Genomic DNA, 18,378 nt, shown 5'->3' with positions numbered 1-18,378 from the left:
GTATACTACAGGGGGCTGGCTGGTTATATACTACAGGGGGCTGGCAGGCTCTATACTACAGGGGCTAGCAGGCTCTATACTACAATGGATGGCAGACAATACACTACAGAGGGCTGGCAGGCTGTTTACTACTGGGGCTGGCAGGCTCTATACTACTGGGGCTGGCAGGCTCTATACTACAGGGGGCTGGCAGGCTATATACGACTGGGGCTGGCAGGCTGTATACTACAGGGGGCTGGCAGGCTATATACTACTGGGGGCTGGCAGGCTGTATACTACTGGGGGCTGGCAGGCTGTATACTACGGGGGACTGGCCGGCTGTATACTACTGGGGGCTGGCAGGCTGTATACTACTGGGGGCTGGCTGGTTATATACTACAGGGGGCTGGCAGGCTATATACCACTGGGGCTGGCAGGCTCTATACTACAGGGGCTAGCAGGCTGTATACTACAGGGGCTGGCAGTCTATATACTACAGGGGGCTAGCAGGCTGTATACTACAGGGGCTAGCAGGCTGTATACTACAGGGGCTGGCAGGCAATACACTACAGGGGGCTGGCAGGCTGTTTACTACTGGGGCTGGCAGGCTATATACTACAGGGGGCTGGCAGGCTATATACGACTGGGGCTGGCAGGCTGTATACTACAGGGGGCTGGCAGGCTATATACTACTGGGGGCTGGCAGGCTGTATACTACTGGGGGCTGGCAGGCTGTATACTACGGGGGACTGGCCGGCTGTATACTACTGGGGGCTGGCAGGCTGTATACTACTGGGGGCTGGCTGGTTATATACTACAGGGGGCTGGCAGGCTATATACCACTGGGGCTGGCAGGCTCTATACTACAGGGGCTAGCAGGCTGTATACTACAGGGGCTGGCAGTCTATATACTACAGGGGGCTAGCAGGCTGTATACTACAGGGGCTAGCAGGCTGTATACTACAGGGGCTGGCAGGCAATACACTACAAGGGGCTGGCAGGCTGTTTACTACTGGGGCTGGCAGGCTATATACTAATGGGGCTGGCAGACTGTATACTACAGGGGCTGGCAGGCATTACACTACAGGGGGCTGGCAGGCTATATACTACTGGGGCTGGCAGCCTCTATACTACTGGGCCTGGCAGGCTCTATACTACAGGGGGCTGGCAGGCTATATACGACTGGGGCTGGCAGGCTGTATACTACAGGGGGCTGGCAGGCTATGTACTACTGGGAACTGGCAGGCTGTATACTACTGGGGGCTGGCAGGCTGTATACTACTGGGGACTGGCAGGCTGTATACTACTGGGGGCTGGCAGGCTGTATACTACTGGGGGCTGGCAGGCTGTATACTACTGGGGGCTGGCAGGCTGTATACTACTGGGGGCTGGCAGGCTGTATACTACTGGGACTGGCAGGCTATATACTACTGGGGCTAGCAGGCTATATACTACTGGGGCTGGCAGGCTCTATACTACAGGGGCTGGCAGTCTATATACTACAGGGGCTGGCAGGCTATATACTACAGGGGCTGGCAGTCTATATACTACAGGGGCTGGCAGGCTGTATACTACAGGGGGCTGGCTGGTTATATACTACAGGGGGCTGGCAGGCTATATACCACTGGGGCTGGAAGGCTCTATACTACAGGGGCTAGCAGACTGTATACTACAGGGGCTAGCAGGCTGTATACTACAGGGGGTGGCAGGCAATACACTACAGGGGGCTGGCAGGCTGTTTACTACTGGGGCTGGCAGGCTATATACTACTGGGGCTGGCAGACTGTATACTACAGGGGCTGGCAGGCAATACACTACAGTGGGCTGGCAGGCTATATACTGCTGGGGCTGGCAGACTGTATACTACAGGGGCTGGCAGGCAATACACTACAGGGGGCTGGCAGGCTATATACTACTGGGGCTGGCAGGCTCTATACTACTGGGGCTGGCAGGCTATATACTACTGGGGCTGGCAGGCTCTATACTACAGGGGGCTGGCAGGCTATATACGACTGGGGCTGGCAGACTGTATACTACAGGGGGCTGGCAGGCTATATACTACTGGGGGCTGGCAGGCTGTATACTACTGGGGGCTGGCAGGCTGTATACTACGGGGGACTGGCCGGCTGTATACTACTGGGGGCTGGCAGGCTGTATACTACTGCGGGCTGGCTGGTTATATACTGCAGGGGGCTGGCAGGCTATATACCACTGGGGCTGGCAGGCTCTATACTACAGGGGCTAGCAGGCTGTATACTACTGGGGGCTGGCAGTCTATATACTACAGGGGGCCAGCAGGCTGTATACTACAGGGGCTAGCAGGCTGTATACTACAGGGGCTGGCAGGCCATACACTACAGGGGGCTGGCAGGCTGTTTACTACTTGGGCTGGCAGGCTATATACTAATGGGGCTGGCAGACTCTATACTACAGGGGCTGGCAGGCATTACACTACAGGGGGCTGGCAAGCTATATACTACTGGGGCTGGCAGGCTCTATACTACTGGGGCTAGCAAGCTCTATACTACAGGGGCCTGGCAGGCTATATACGACTGGGGCTGGCAGGCTGTGTACTACAGGGGGCTGGCAGGCTACATACGACTGGGGCTGGCAGGCTGTATACTACTGGGGGCTGGCAGGCTGTATACTACTGGGGACTGGCAGGTTGTATACTACTGGGGGCTGGCAGGCTGTATACTACTGGGGGCTGGCAGGCTGTATACTACTGGGGGCTGGCAGGCTGTATACTACTGGGGGCTGGCAGGCTATATACTACTGGGGCTGGCAGGCTATATACTACTGGGGCTGGCAGGCAATACACTAAAGGGGGCTGGCAGGCTATATACTACAGGGGGCTGGCAGGCTATATACTAGAGGGACTGGCAGGCTGTATACTACTGGGGGCTGGCAGGCTGTATACTACTGGGGGCTGGCAGGCTGTATACTACTGGGGCTGGCAGGCTCTATACTACAGGGGCTAGCAGGCTCTACACTACAGGGGGCTGGCAGGCTGTATACTACTGGGGCTGGCAGGCTCTATACTACTGGGGCTGGCAGGCTCTATACTACAGGGGGCTGGCAGGCTATATACGACTGGGGCTGGCAGGCTGTATACTACAGGGGGCTGGCAGGCTATGTACTACTGGGGGCTGGCAGGCTGTATACTACTGGGGGCTGGCAGGCTGTATACTACTGGGGACTGGCAGGCTGTATACTACTGGGGGCTGGCAGGCTGTATACTACTGGGGGCTGGCAGGCTGTATACTACTGGGGGCTGGCAGGCTGTATACTACTGGGGGCTGGCAGGCTATATACTACTGGGGCTGGCAGGCTATATACTACTGGGGCTGGCAGGCTCTATACTACAGGGGCTAGCAGGCTGTATACTACAGGGGGCTGGCAGGCTGTATACTACAGGGGGCTGGCAGGCTATATACTACTGGGGCTGGCAGGCTCTATACTACAGGGGCTGGCAGTCTATATACTACAGGGGCTGGCAGGCTATATACTACAGGGGCTGGCAGTCTATATACTACAGGGGCTGGCAGGCTGTATACTACAGGGGGCTGGCTGGTTATATACTACAGGGGGCTGGCAGGCTATATACCACTGGGGCTGGCAGGCTCTATACTACAGGGGCTAGCAGGCTGTATACTACAGGGGCTAGCAGGCTGTATACTACAGGGGGTGGCAGGCAATACACTACAGGGGGCTGGCAGGCTATATACTACTGGGGCTGGCAGACTGTATACTACAGGGGCTGGCAGGCAATACACTACAGTGGGCTGGCAGGCTATATACTACTGGGGCTGGCAGACTGTATACTACAGGGGCTGGCAGGCAATACACTACAGGCGGCTGGCAGGCTATATACTACTGGGGCTGGCAGGCTCTATACTACTGGGGCTGGCAGGCTATATACTACTGGGGCTGGCAGGCTCTATACTACAGGGGGCTGGCAGGCTATATACGACTGGGGCTGGCAGGCTGTATACTACAGGGGGCTGGCAGGCTATATACTACTGGGGGCTGGCAGGCTGTATACTACTGGGGACTGGCAGACTGTATACTACTGGGGCTGGCAGGCATTACACTACAGGGGGCTGGCAAGCTATATACTACTGGGGCTGGCAGGCTCTATACTACTGGGGCTGGCAGGCTCTATACTACAGGGGGCTGGCAGGCTATATACGACTGGGGCTGGCAGGCTGTGTACTACAGGGGGCTGGCAGGCTATGTACTACTGGGGGCTGGCAGGCTGTATTTTACTGGGGACTGGCAGGTTGTATACTACTGGGGGCTGGCAGGCTGTATACTACTGGGGGCTGGCAGGCTGTATACTACTGGGGGCTTGCAGGCTATATACTACTGGGGCTGGCAGACTGTATACTACAGGGGCTGGCAGGCAATACACTACAGGGGGCTGGCAGGCTATATACTACAGGGGGCTGGCAGGCTATATACTAGAGGGGCTGGCAGGCTGTATACTACTGGGGGCTGGCAGGCTGTATACTACAGGGGGCTGGCAGGCTATATACTACTGGGGCTGGCAGGCTCTATACTACAGGGGCTGGCAGTCTATATACTACAGGGGCTGGCAGGCTATATACTACAGGGGCTGGCAGTCTATATACTACAGGGGCTGGCAGGCTGTATACTACAGGGGGCTGGCTGGTTATATACTACAGGGGGCTGGCAGGCTATATACCACTGGGGCTGGCAGGCTCTATACTACAGGGGCTAGCAGGCTGTATACTACAGGGGCTAGCAGGCTGTATACTACAGGGGGTGGCAGGCAATACACTACAGGGGGCTAGCAGGCTGTTTACTACTGGGGCTGAAAAATGGCGCTTGGGACTGATCCAATAGGAAGGAAAATTTTTTTTTATTTGGTGGTATATAAAACCAATGTGAATTCATATATATAATAGAATAAAATAAAATAAATATATATAAAAAAAAAAGGAGGAGGGGGGGGGATCTTAAAATACGAACAACGCGTTTCGCGCTCGGGCTGAGCGCTTCTTCTGGTTCTGTTGTGGATGTGGCGTGCTGGAAGCAATTTATATTCACGGGCGGCGTATAGCTGTATCCGGTTGGAGATAATCAATTAGACATAAAAATAACATACATATAGAAAAACTTAAAGATAAAAAGCCTATTCTATATACAAAAAGGTCATATGTACATACAAGGAAAAAGTACAAAAAACCATGGATGGATAACAATGGTTAAATGTAACAATATAGGTGAGCATCATATGAGGCGACAGACAAAAAATCAACATCCGGTATCGGGCATATGTGATAGTGAGTTTCTATAGGCCGGTGTCTCGAAATCCTAGGGGACTACAAGTAGGGAGGGAGATATGCACCAAAAAGCTGTTTCGAGCTGTAAGGCTACGGAAGCCGACATGGACCAAAAAGAAGTAGGATGTAGGTGAATGAGCAGCTGAGCGAACGGGACCCTCAATGGTACAGGAGATCAAGGAAAGATGGAGCGTCAATGTATGTGTATTACAAAATAGTTTCATTTATCTCATTTAACCCATTTGGGGACAATGTGTTTAGTTTAAACATCCAAAAAACTTCTCTTCTACATAGAGTGGGGAAGCGATTGGATATTGTACTGGCAATGTGGTCAATGGGCATGATGGAAATGGGAAATGGTTTGCCCGGATGGAAGAGGGCACAATGTTTCGAAACACCTTGTAAGAGAAACTTGTTTTTGATGTTTTCTCGATGTTTATTCAAACGGCTGCGTAGGGACTGGACTGTTCTACCTACGTACTGTAGGTTGCAAATTTTACATTCTATTAGATAGATAATGTATTGACTTTGACAGGACATTTGGGTTTTTATATTGAATTTTTCTTTCGTATGTGTACAAGTGAAGGTAGAGCCTGTCTTTATGGATGCACAACATAGACATCTTGGTTTGCCACATTTTTTGACTAGACCTTGACTGTCTGTAAATGTTGGTTTGTATTGTCTTGGGATGCTAGGAGCCAAGATGTTCCTGAGTGTGGCTGATTTTCTATATATTAGCTTTGGGTGCTCTGGGAGGTGTTCTTTTAAAAGAGGGTCATTTTTTAGAATGTGCCAGTGTTTCTGTATGATGCCACGTATTTCTCTGAAATTGTCATTATATTTTGTGATGAAGTTGGTTTCATATTGGTTTTGTTTTAAATCGATATTATTTTCCGTTGTGTGTTCCTTCTTAGATATACAGTCGATTTGTTTTAGAGGCTTCACTTTCTGGTATGCATTTTTCAAAAGGTCTTTGGGGTACCCTTTTTCTTCAAAACGTTTTCGGAGAATTTTGGCTTGTTCATCAAAAGAAGTAACATTTGTGCAATTTTTCCTTATTCTCTTATACTGTGAGTAAGGCACATTTTTAATCCATTTTTTGTGATGCGCACTTGAAAAATCCAGGTAGTTATTAGAATCAACTTTCTTAAAGTGGGTTTTTGTTTTGAAAGTTTGGTCTTCGTGGTATATTTCGAGATCTAGAAAGGTAATCTGCTTCTCACTCGTTTCAAGGGTAAAAGAGATACCCCAATCATTACAATTGATGTAGTTGTAAAACTCCACTATTTTTTCTTTTTTTTTTTTGGTCCCGTCCACAGGAAAAAGAGATCATCGATATATCTTTTATATTTGATGATATAAGGGGCGAAAGGGTTGTTGATGTTTAAAATAAAGGTTTCTTCGAAAGCTCCCATAAAAAGATTGGCATATGTGGGTGCTACTTTTGTACCCATAGCCGTCCCTAATTTTTGGTGGTACAGGTCTTTCCCATAAGTAAAGTAATTATTCTCAAGGACAAACTTGAGACAATCTAATAGAAAAGTTTTTTTATCTTCCGAAAGAGAGTGATCCTTGTCTAAGAAAAGTTTGACACATTTAATGCCTATGGAATGGTGAATGTTGGAATATAAGGCATTTACATCCATAGTAATGAAAATGATATTATCCTTCCATGTCGCTTCATATAATTCTCCGATCAACTGATCGGAGTCTTTTAAATAACTAGGTAGACTGATGACGTGTTTTTGTAGATGCACATCTAAAAAATGTGAGATATTACTCGTAAGGGATCCTATCCCAGAGATTATGGGCCTCCCTGGGGGTTTCTCCTCGTTTTTATGGATTTTGGGTAAGAAATAAAAATATGCTGTGGATGGAAAAGGTATGTAGAGAAAGGAAAGTTCGTCCTTTGTGATTAGACCTCTTCTTAATGATGTGTCAAGAAAGGTCTTGATCTTTTTTTGTGTGTCAGAAAGGGGAATTCCGGCAGTGATCTTTTTATAATACTTTGTATCACTTAGGATACGGAGGGCCTCTTGGTGATACGCGGTAAGAGTGAGGATAACTATGCTGCCTCCCTTATCAGCTCCGCGTATGACCAAATCTTTATTTCTTTGGAGTAACTTGAGGGCTGTCACCTCTTTCCTCGTGAGATTTTTCTTTTTGGTCTGATTTCTAGCCGTACACTGGGTGTTTTTATAGTTGGAACCGGTAAGTGTATTGAACTCTTTCAGGACCAGTTGGTGAAATGTTTTTATATAATGACTTTGTTCCTTCAGTGGATAGAATTTGGATTTCTTCTTTATTTTACCAGTATCTTTGGTTTCGCTGTTCTTGTTTTCTAAAATTTTTTGTCGAATGTCTTCTTTTTCTTTCTTTAAGAAAAACCTCTTAAGGGTTATTTTTCTCACAAAGTGGTTGAAATCTAAAAATAATTCAAACTCATTAGGTTTAGAGTTTGGGCAGAACGAAAGGCCTTTTTCCAGGAGGGTCCTCTCGGCAGGCTTCAATACATAGTCAGTGAGGTTAAAAATTTTTATTGAGGATTTATTTTCGATAGAAGTTGGGGTTAGACCGTTTTTTCTCTTTTTGCCTCCCCGTTTACCTCGTTTGGATTTTTTCTTTTTCGTGATTTGGAAGGTAGGAAAAAGGCATGTATTGGTTTCGGTGAGGTGTTGCTTTCCCCTAAAAAATGTTGGCAATCTGTGTTTTGGGCTGATTCGGTATTCGATACTTGAATAGTGGGAATGGGTGTGGAGACATTAAGTGTGCTTCCCTGGTCGTATGGACTCGGAGGGTTTGAATAATTTCTATGAGTGGGTGTGATGGATATCGGAGGTGTAAGTTCTTCGTGTGTGGTAATGAAGGACCAATTTATGTTCTCTGTGGGTGATGCGGGTGGAAGAGTGGGAAGAGGGAGTTTCTTTGGACTGGTGTTGCGGCCTGAAAGAATCTTTAGGTGGGCCATAGTTTCTTTGATTTTTTGGGGGGTTTGAGGTGTCCCGGTGTTGGATATATATTTGCGCACTTCTGACCTCAAGGTGTGTACAGTGGTGGAAAATTCATCGAGTCTCTCTTTTGGTGTTCTTGTTAACGATGTAGGATGAGGGATTGGCATGGGGACAACGATATCCTTACTATTAACAGTGGGATGTTTTATGAGTATGGTACCTGTATTGGTATGTTGCGTGTTCTTAATGGTCGCATTGTGGACATCAAAGGGTCTGTATTTATTAGCAGACTGATGGGAATTAGAATTAAAAAATGTAGTAGTGTTTCTATGAGGATCAAACTTGGTTTGCTTATTCTTCTTACCATATTCTTGTGTGGTTTTCTGGTCATTACTTTTATTTTTATTTTTATTGTTATTGTAAGTGGGTCTCTTTTCTTGAGCCTGTGTGCCAATGGTGATGTTTCCATTGGATGTGTAATGCTTATTATTGTTCTTGTTTTTGAACCAATTACGATAGATATGATTGTTAAAGTCTTGTCTGTCACGTTTTAATTTCTGTACTTTTTTATGTATTGTTTCATGTTCTAGTTTTTGTAATCTACAGTTAATATTGGAATTGACCTTGTTAAATTCGGATGTTTTTTTATATGTTTTTAACTGATCGAGTATTGAATCGATTTTTTGTGTGAGGTTATGACAGATGTTTAATCTTTTGTCTCTGATCATTTCGATCATGGATGCCGAAAATTTATTTAGGAGATTATCCCATGCTTTGGAATATTCCTTATCCTCTGGGAAAGTGGAGGTGAAAGTTGGTCGGAGGCCTCGTGGGGCAATATTTTCTGCTAGATATATGTCTAGGAATGTAACGTCAATATGGTGTTGTAATTCTTCACTAAGATGATTCTCTAGTGTTTTACATAGTTCGTACATATGTTCTAAATCAGAGGGAACAGTTCTAGAGTCATTGATAGACAATGTTGGTTTAAAGTCTATCGGTGTTGATTGAGTGAGTTCATTTATCAGATCATAACGAGATGTGAGTCTCTTCTTATAGTATTCCATAGTGAAGAAGGATAAAGTCTATTAGGTATGCAGCTCCCTGATGTTGATCTTATTGACCACCTAGTGGTTGGATCCACAGGGAAGGATAATCTAAAAGAGAAAAAGGAGATGGGGCGCTCCTATAGTGCAGTATCCTTAGTAAGAGGTGTGATACAGATAGTGGTGAAACTGCTCACCTGGTGGAGTTGTGCTGGCAGGCACAACTCTGTTAACTCGTGAAAAAGATGGTAGAGAAGGATCGTTGGCGTCCTCGTGCAGCCTCGCTCCCAGTTGTCGGTCCTTACTCCTGCTTGGGAACCTTGACTCCGGGTAGAATATAGATGATTTGTCGCATCAGAGATGCGCACGTGGTGGAGCGATAAATGGCGCTTGGGACTGATCCAATAGGAAGGAAAATTTTTTTTTATTTGGTGGTATATAAAACCAATGTGAATTCATATATATAATAGAATAAAATAAAATAAATATATATAAAAAAAGGAGGAGGGGGGGGGATCTTAAAATACGAACAACGCGTTTCGCGCTCGGGCTGAGCGCTTCTTCTGGTTCTGTTGTGGATGTGGCGTGCTGGAAGCAATTTATATTCACGGGCGGCGTATAGCTGTATCCGGTTGGAGATAATCAATTAGACATAAAAATAACATACATATAGAAAAACTTAAAGATAAAAAGCCTATTCTATATACAAAAAGGTCATATGTACATACAAGGAAAAAGTACAAAAAACCATGGATGGATAACAATGGTTAAATGTAACAATATAGGTGAGCATCATATGAGGCGACAGACAAAAAATCAACATCCGGTATCGGGCATATGTGATAGTGAGTTTCTATAGGCCGGTGTCTCGAAATCCTAGGGGACTACAAGTAGGGAGGGAGATATGCACCAAAAAGCTGTTTCGAGCTGTAAGGCTACGGAAGCCGACATGGACCAAAAAGAAGTAGGATGTAGGTGAATGAGCAGCTGAGCGAACGGGACCCTCAATGGTACAGGAGATCAAGGAAAGATGGAGCGTCAATGTATGTGTATTACAAAATAGTTTCATTTATCTCATTTAACCCATTTGGGGACAATGTGTTTAGTTTAAACATCCAAAAAACTTCTCTTCTACATAGAGTGGGGAAGCGATTGGATATTGTACTGGCAATGTGGTCAATGGGCATGATGGAAATGGGAAATGGTTTGCCCGGATGGAAGAGGGCACAATGTTTCGAAACACCTTGTAAGAGAAACTTGTTTTTGATGTTTTCTCGATGTTTATTCAAACGGCTGCGTAGGGACTGGACTGTTCTACCTACGTACTGTAGGTTGCAAATTTTACATTCTATTAGATAGATAATGTATTGACTTTGACAGGACATTTGGGTTTTTATATTGAATTTTTCTTTCGTATGTGTACAAGTGAAGGTAGAGCCTGTCTTTATGGATGCACAACATAGACATCTTGGTTTGCCACATTTTTTGACTAGACCTTGACTGTCTGTAAATGTTGGTTTGTATTGTCTTGGGATGCTAGGAGCCAAGATGTTCCTGAGTGTGGCTGATTTTCTATATATTAGCTTTGGGTGCTCTGGGAGGTGTTCTTTTAAAAGAGGGTCATTTTTTAGAATGTGCCAGTGTTTCTGTATGATGCCACGTATTTCTCTGAAATTGTCATTATATTTTGTGATGAAGTTGGTTTCATATTGGTTTTGTTTTAAATCGATATTATTTTCCGTTGTGTGTTCCTTCTTAGATATACAGTCGATTTGTTTTAGAGGCTTCACTTTCTGGTATGCATTTTTCAAAAGGTCTTTGGGGTACCCTTTTTCTCCAAAACGTTTTCGGAGAATTTTGGCTTGTTCATCAAAAGAAGTAACATTTGTGCAATTTTTCCTTATTCTCTTATACTGTGAGTAAGGCACATTTTTAATCCATTTTTTGTGATGCGCACTTGAAAAATCCAGGTAGTTATTAGAATCAACTTTCTTAAAGTGGGTTTTTGTTTTGAAAGTTTGGTCTTCGTGGTATATTTCGAGATCTAGAAAGGTAATCTGCTTCTCACTCGTTTCAAGGGTAAAAGAGATACCCCAATCATTACAATTGATGTAGTTGTAAAACTCCACTATTTTTTCTTTTTTTTTTTTTTTTTTTGGTCCCGTCCACAGGAAAAAGAGATCATCGATATATCTTTTATATTTGATGATATAAGGGGCGAAAGGGTTGTTGATGTTTAAAATAAAGGTTTCTTCGAAAGCTCCCATAAAAAGATTGGCATATGTGGGTGCTACTTTTGTACCCATAGCCGTCCCTAATTTTTGGTGGTACAGGTCTTTCCCATAAGTAAAGTAATTATTCTCAAGGACAAACTTGAGACAATCTAATAGAAAAGTTTTTTTATCTTCCGAAAGAGAGTGATCCTTGTCTAAGAAAAGTTTGACACATTTAATGCCTATGGAATGGTGAATGTTGGAATATAAGGCATTTACATCCATAGTAATGAAAATGATATTATCCTTCCATGTCGCTTCATATAATTCTCCGATCAACTGATCGGAGTCTTTTAAATAACTAGGTAGACTGATGACGTGTTTTTGTAGATGCACATCTAAAAAATGTGAGATATTACTCGTAAGGGATCCTATCCCAGAGATTATGGGCCTCCCTGGGGGTTTCTCCTCGTTTTTATGGATTTTGGGTAAGAAATAAAAATATGCTGTGGATGGAAAAGGTATGTAGAGAAAGGAAAGTTCGTCCTTTGTGATTAGACCTCTTCTTAATGATGTGTCAAGAAAGGTCTTGATCTTTTTTTGTGTGTCAGAAAGGGGAATTCCGGCAGTGATCTTTTTATAATACTTTGTATCACTTAGGATACGGAGGGCCTCTTGGTGATACGCGGTAAGAGTGAGGATAACTATGCTGCCTCCCTTATCAGCTCCGCGTATGACCAAATCTTTATTTCTTTGGAGTAACTTGAGGGCTGTCACCTCTTTCCTCGTGAGATTTTTCTTTTTGGTCTGATTTCTAGCCGTACACTGGGTGTTTTTATAGTTGGAACCGGTAAGTGTATTGAACTCTTTCAGGACCAGTTGGTGAAATGTTTTTATATAATGACTTTGTTCCTTCAGTGGATAGAATTTGGATTTCTTCTTTATTTTACCAGTATCTTTGGTTTCGCTGTTCTTGTTTTCTAAAATTTTTTGTCGAATGTCTTCTTTTTCTTTCTTTAAGAAAAACCTCTTAAGGGTTATTTTTCTCACAAAGTGGTTGAAATCTAAAAATAATTCAAACTCATTAGGTTTAGAGTTTGGGCAGAACGAAAGGCCTTTTTCCAGGAGGGTCCTCTCGGCAGGCTTCAATACATAGTCAGTGAGGTTAAAAATTTTTATTGAGGATTTATTTTCGATAGAAGTTGGGGTTAGACCGTTTTTTCTCTTTTTGCCTCCCCGTTTACCTCGTTTGGATTTTTTCTTTTTCGTGATTTGGAAGGTAGGAAAAAGGCATGTATTGGTTTCGGTGAGGTGTTGCTTTCCCCTAAAAAATGTTGGCAATCTGTGTTTTGGGCTGATTCGGTATTCGATACTTGAATAGTGGGAATGGGTGTGGAGACATTAAGTGTGCTTCCCTGGTCGTATGGACTCGGAGGGTTTGAATAATTTCTATGAGTGGGTGTGATGGATATCGGAGGTGTAAGTTCTTCGTGTGTGGTAATGAAGGACCAATTTATGTTCTCTGTGGGTGATGCGGGTGGAAGAGTGGGAAGAGGGAGTTTCTTTGGACTGGTGTTGCGGCCTGAAAGAATCTTTAGGTGGGCCATAGTTTCTTTGATTTTTTGGGGGGTTTGAGGTGTCCCGGTGTTGGATATATATTTGCGCACTTCTGACCTCAAGGTGTGTACAGTGGTGGAAAATTCATCGAGTCTCTCTTTTGGTGTTCTTGTTAACGATGTAGGATGAGGGATTGGCATGGGGACAACGATATCCTTACTATTAACAGTGGGATGTTTTATGAGTATGGTACCTGTATTGGTATGTTGCGTGTTCTTAATGGTCGCATTGTGGACATCAAAGGGTCTGTATTTATTAGCAGACTGATGGGAATTAGAATTAAAAAATGTAGTAGTGTTTCTATGAGGATCAAACTTGGTTTGCTTATTCTTCTTACCATATTCTTGTGTGGTTTTCTGGTCATTACTTTTATTTTTATTTTTATTGTTATTGTAAGTGGGTCTCTTTTCTTGAGCCTGTGTGCCAATGGTGATGTTTCCATTGGATGTGTAATGCTTATTATTGTTCTTGTTTTTGAACCAATTACGATAGATATGATTGTTAAAGTCTTGTCTGTCACGTTTTAATTTCTGTACTTTTTTATGTATTGTTTCATGTTCTAGTTTTTGTAATCTACAGTTAATATTGGAATTGACCTTGTTAAATTCGGATGTTTTTTTATATGTTTTTAACTGATCGAGTATTGAATCGATTTTTTGTGTGAGGTTATGACAGATGTTTAATCTTTTGTCTCTGATCATTTCGATCATGGATGCCGAAAATTTATTTAGGAGATTATCCCATGCTTTGGAATATTCCTTATCCTCTGGGAAAGTGGAGGTGAAAGTTGGTCGGAGGCCTCGTGGGGCAATATTTTCTGCTAGATATATGTCTAGGAATGTAACGTCAATATGGTGTTGTAATTCTTCACTAAGATGATTCTCTAGTGTTTTACATAGTTCGTACATATGTTCTAAATCAGAGGGAACAGTTCTAGAGTCATTGATAGACAATGTTGGTTTAAAGTCTATCGGTGTTGATTGAGTGAGTTCATTTATCAGATCATAACGAGATGTGAGTCTCTTCTTATAGTATTCCATAGTGAAGAAGGATAAAGTCTATTAGGTATGCAGCTCCCTGATGTTGATCTTATTGACCACCTAGTGGTTGGATCCACAGGGAAGGATAATCTAAAAGAGAAAAAGGAGATGGGGCGCTCCTATAGTGCAGTATCCTTAGTAAGAGGTGTGATACAGATAGTGGTGAAACTGCTCACCTGGTGGAGTTGTGCTGGCAGGCACAACTCTGTTAACTCATATGATGCATACGCCTCATATGATGCTCACCTATATTGTTACATTTAACCATTGTTATCCATCCATGGTTTTTTGTACTTTTTCCTTGTATGTACATATGACCTTTTTGTATATAGAATAGGCTTTTTATCTTTAAGTTTTTCTATATGTATGTTATTTTTATGTCTAATTGATTATCTCCAACCGGATACAGCTATACGCCGCCCGTGAATATAAATTGCTTCCAGCACGCCACATCCACAACAGAACCAGAAGAAGCGCTCAGCCCGAGCGCGAAACGCGTTGTTCGTATTTTAAGATCCCCCCCCCTCCTCCTTTTTTTATATATATTTATTTTATTTTATTCTATTATATATATGAATTCACATTGGTTTTATATACCACCAAATAAAAAAAAAAAAAATTTTCCTTCCTATTGGATCAGTCCCAAGCGCCATTTATCGCTCCACCACGTGCGCATCTCTGATGCGACAAATCATCTATATTCTACCCGGAGTCAAGGTTCCCAAGCAGGAGTAAGGACCGACAACTGGGAGCGAGGCTGCACGAGGACGCCAACGATCCTTCTCTACCATCTTTTTCACGAGTTAACAGAGTTGTGCCTGCCAGCACAACTCCACCAGGTGAGCAGTTTCACCACTATCTGTATCACACCTCTTACTAAGGATACTGCACTATAGGAGCGCCCCATCTCCTTTTTCTCTTTTAGATTACTACTGGGGCTGGCAGGCTATATACTACTGGGGCTGGCAGACTGTATACTACAGGGGCTGGCAGGCAATACACTACAGTGGGCTGGCAGACTGTATACTACAGGGGCTGGCAGACTGTATACTACAGGGGCTGGCAGGCTATATACTACTGGGGCTGGCAGGGTCTATACTACTGGGGCTGGCAGGCTATATACTACTGGGGCTGGCAGGCTGTATACTACAGGGGGCTGGCAGGCTATATACGACTGGGGCTGGCAGGCTGTATACTACAGGGGGCTGGCAGGCTATATACTACTGGGGGCTGGCAGGCTGTATACTACTGGGGGCTGGCAGGCTGTATACTACTGGGGGCTGGCAGGCTGTATACTACGGGGGACTGGCCGGCTGTATACTACTGGGGGCTGGCAGGCTGTATACTACTGGGGGCGGGCTGGTTATATACTGCAGGGGGCTGGCAGGCTATATACCACTGGGGCTGGCAGGCTCTATACTACAGGGGCTAGCAGGCTGTATACTACAGGGGCTGGCAGTCTATATACTACAGAGGGCTAGCAGGCTGTATACTACAGGGGCTAGCAGGCTGTATACTACAGGGGCTGGCAGGCAATACACTACAGGGGGCTGGCAGGCTGTTTACTACTGGGGCTGGCAGGCTATATACTAATGGGGCTGGCAGACTGTATACTACTGGGGCTGGCAGGCATTACACTACAGGGGGCTGGCAAGCTATATACTACTGGGGCTGGCAGGCTCTATACTACTGGGGCTGGCAGGCTCTATACTACAGGGGGCTGGCAGGCTATATACGACTGGGGCTGGCAGGCTGTGTACTACAGGGGGCTGGCAGGCTATGTACTACTGGGGGCTGGCAGGCTGTATACTACTGGGGACTGGCAGGTTGTATACTACTGGGGGCTGGCAGGCTGTATACTACTGGGGGCTGGCAGGCTGTATACTACTGGGGGCTGGCAGGCTGTATACTACTGGGGGCTTGCAGGCTATATACTACTGGGGCTGGCAGACTGTATACTACAGGGGCTGGCAGGCAATACACTACAGGGGGCTGGCAGGCTATATACTACAGGGGGCTGGCAGGCTATATACGACTGGGGCTGGCAGGCTGTATACTACAGTGGGCTGGAAGGCTATATACTACTGGGGCTGGCAGGCTGTATACTACAGGGGCTCGCAGGCTGTATACTACTGGGGGCTGGCAGGCTGTATACTACTGGGGGCTGGCAGGCTATATACTACAGGGGGCTGGCAGGCTATATACCGCAGGGGCTGGCAGGCTATATACTATAGGGGGCTGACAGGCTGTATACTACTGGGGGTTGGCTGGCTATATACTACAGAAGCTAGCAGACTATACAGTTCACTGAGCACTGAGCCCCTAAAAATACCATAGTCACATACAGTTTAGTGTCACCTGTTATATACAGTAATATCTATTAATAAGAATACATATTGTACACTTTCCCAAATGTATCATATACAGCTCCCTCCTATTAATAATCTATAGCACCCATGATTTATTATATTTGGCACCCCCCAGTTAATTATACACATTGCTTCCCTTAATTTTGGTATATACAATGCTCTCCCCAAACTATATTGTATCCAACAATGGTATGTAGGGAGACCACCTGGAGGGTAGTTTTTCTTACTAGTCCCATTCAAGGCTCATATTTTTATTTGTATGCAACTAATGGATTCAGGACTGCCCTCTATTGTGACCAGTATTTTAAGTCTCCCCTTTAGTTTTTTTTTTTAATTCCACCCCTGTTCTGTCCAGTATTATTGAGTCCTGCTCCTGTTGTGGGTGGTATTATTGAGTCCTGCTCCTGCGGTGGGCGGTATTATTGAGTCCTGCTCCTGCTGTGGGCGGTATTATTGAGTCCTGCTCCTGTTGTGGGCGGTATTATTGAGTCCTGCTCCTGTTGTGGGCGGTATTATTGAGTCCTGCTCCTGTTGTGGGCGGTATTATTGAGTCCTGCTCCTCTTGTGGGCGATATTATTGAGTCCTGCTCCTGTGGTGGGCGGTATTATTGAGTCCTGCTCCTGCTGTGGGCGGTATTATTGAGTCCTGCTCCTGTTGTGGGCGGTATTATTGAGTCCTGCTCTTGTTGTGGGCGGTATTATTGAGTCCTGCTCCTGCTGTGGGCGGTATTATTGAGTCCTGCTCCTGCTGTGGGTGGTATTATTGAGTCCTGCTCCTGCTGTGGGCGGTATTATTGAGTCCTGCTCCTGTTGTGGGTGGTATTATTGAGTCCTGCTCTTGTTGTGGGCGGTATTATTGAGTCCTGCTCCTGCTGTGGGCGGTATTATTGAGTCCTGCTCCTGTTGTGGGTGGTATTATTGAGTCCTGCTCTTGTTGTGGGCGGTATTATTGAGTCCTGCTCCTGCTGTGGGCGGTATTATTGAGTCCTGCTCCTGCGGTGGGCGGTATTATTGAGTCCTGCTCCTGCTGTGGGCGGTATTATTGAGTCCTGCTCCTGCTGTGGGCGGTATTATTGAGTGCTGCTCCTGTTGTGGGTGGTATTATTGAGTCCTGCTCCTGTTGTGGGCGGTATTATTGAGTCCTGCTCCTGTTGTGGGCGGTATTATTGAGTCCTGCTCCTGTTGTGGGCGGTATTATTGAGTCCTGCTCCTGAGGTGGGCGGTATTATTGAGTCCTGCTCCTGCTGTGGGCGGTATTTTTGAGTCCTGCTCCTGCTATGGGCGGTATTATTGAGTCCTGCTCCTGTTGTGGGCGGTATTATTGAGTCCTGCTCCATTGTTGTGGCCGGTATTATTGAGTCCGGCTCCTGTTGTGGGCGGTATTATTGAGTCCGGCTCCTGTTGTGGGCGGTATTATTGAGTCCTGCTTCTGTTGTGGGCGGTATTATTGAGTCCTGCTCCTGTGGTGAGCGGTATTATTGAGTCCTGCTCCTGCTGTGGGCAGTATCATTGAGTCCTGCTCCTGTTGTGGGCGGTATTATTGAGTCCTGCTCCTGTTGTGGGCGGTATTATTGAGTCCTGCTCCTGTCGTGGGCGGTATTATTGAGTCCTGCTACTGCTGTGGGCGGTATTATTGAGTCCTGCTCCTATTGTGGGTGGTATTATTGAGACCTGCTCCTGTTGTGGGCGGTATTATTGAGTCCTGCTCCTGCTGTGTGCAGTATTTTAGTAATGCCCATGTTCTGGCCAGTATTTTGGTCCCGCCCCTATTGTGGCCAGTATTTTAGTCCCGCCCCTTTTGTGCCAAGTATTTTAGTCCCGCCCCTATTGTGGCCAGTATTTTAATCTCACCCC

This window comes from Engystomops pustulosus, chromosome 8 (genome assembly GCF_040894005.1).
Source record: "Engystomops pustulosus chromosome 8, aEngPut4.maternal, whole genome shotgun sequence".
Classification (NCBI taxonomy): domain Eukaryota; kingdom Metazoa; phylum Chordata; class Amphibia; order Anura; family Leptodactylidae; genus Engystomops; species Engystomops pustulosus.
The sequence above is the reverse complement of the archived record's forward strand: the minus strand, read 5'-3'. Positions refer to the sequence as shown.